We start from the raw sequence: 1,389 nt of genomic DNA, 5'->3' as shown, positions 1-1,389 counted from the left end.
AAGATGGATGAGTAGAAGTTTGGTTGCCAAACAGTAAATCTAAAAATGTCCTATGAGATTTGTTAGTATGTTWATGAAAGTAAAGTGACATTAATGCAGTTTTTCTCATTAAAATAATAAATCAAACACCTATCCAACAGTTGTAAATCAGGCTTTTGGATTATTTTTGACACTTTTATTGCACCTTTTAGTCACTGGTTAAAAAAAAAGAAAAAAATCACCACATGAAACATGTCAAACTGTCCAAACAAATGACAGCTTGTAACAGGACTACAGCAGGAGGAGGAGATTATTTCTGCCCAGTTCAGACACTCATCTGTGTCCAGATGTGTTCTCACCTCCGAGGTGAAGCCCTGACCACACCCGTCTGCACACGGTCTGCTTTTTCTCCTTTTTCCTTATTTTTTGCTTGATTTACATCCATTTGCCTGTCGTGTTTTCTAAACTTGATTTTGTTTTAAATGTTGTCAATTGCCCTTTAAGAGGCAATTGACAACAAAAAATTAGCCTTTTTTTTGTCACCAGTTTAAGACAACAAGCTCAGAACTCATCACAATATCAACAAGCTGCTGAGAAACTACTGGATGTTCTGCCACAACATCCTGGGAGCTGCACAGTAAGTAAAAGTCTTGCTCTCAATTAGTTATCATAATGTTTTTCTATAAGTTACTTCCAATTAACATAAGTTATGAAATTTTCACTTAATTTCATGAGTTATAGGCATTTCAACTCAAGGAAGTGAGTCAGTTCAGTGGAATGTAAATTTAAATGTCTGAACATAACTTAATAATCTGAGTTTTAAAACTGTAACCGGATCTTATAAAAACTGATCATCACTGGCAATATTAATGCGCGCTTACAAATAGTGCCGGAAATTTGCTCTTTTATCCAATAAGGGACTAAATATAAGATTTAGTTAGACTTTATAAAGTTCTCCATTCCAGTTACAGCTATTAAATGAAGAAGAGGAACACCACCTGACCACATTAAAGATGTTGAGAGCAAAGTCGCGGATGAATATATTTTATCCAACAAGACCTCGATCAGTCTCGGAAGCATAAAGTTTGGTGGGGGTAGTGTTGCCAGGTGTATGATAATTATCGTATTTGTACCATAATTTTGCCCTCTGTACGATGTATGTTCAATAATTCCAAAAATCCCCTATTGTACGATAATTTGACCGCTTCAGAGTATGACGTAATTGACCCGACATGCTGCTCGCTGACATGAGAGGTGGCGGGTTGCGGAACACAGCGGTACTGATTTAGCGACTTTCTCGCTATATTTACAGACTTTTCAGACACTCTAGAGACTGTTATTCAAAAAAAGAAACTTGTGGAAATCTAGCGACTCTTTTTCTGGTGTTATTGAGACTTTGAGAGACTCTGC

At 36.6% G+C, this 1,389-nt stretch overlaps 1 protein-coding gene across 1 annotated transcript in view; it reads left to right on the top strand.

The window, feature by feature from the left end:
* Nucleotides 1–340: 340 nt before the first annotated feature.
* LOC106517679 (myeloid cell surface antigen CD33) overlaps nt 341–1,389 on the top strand; it is a gene marked incomplete at its 3' end in the record, with an annotated part of 47,473 nt that continues 46,424 nt past the window's right edge. The window contains exons 1-2 of the mRNA XM_014008659.1: nt 341–376; nt 526–616. The remainder of the gene's footprint in view (nt 377–525; nt 617–1,389) is intronic.

This window comes from Austrofundulus limnaeus, unplaced genomic scaffold, assembly GCF_001266775.1.
Source record: "Austrofundulus limnaeus strain Quisiro unplaced genomic scaffold, Austrofundulus_limnaeus-1.0 Scaffold52, whole genome shotgun sequence".
Classification (NCBI taxonomy): domain Eukaryota; kingdom Metazoa; phylum Chordata; class Actinopteri; order Cyprinodontiformes; family Rivulidae; genus Austrofundulus; species Austrofundulus limnaeus.
Note: the sequence above shows the minus strand (reverse complement) of the source record. Positions and strands in the feature narration are given on the sequence as shown.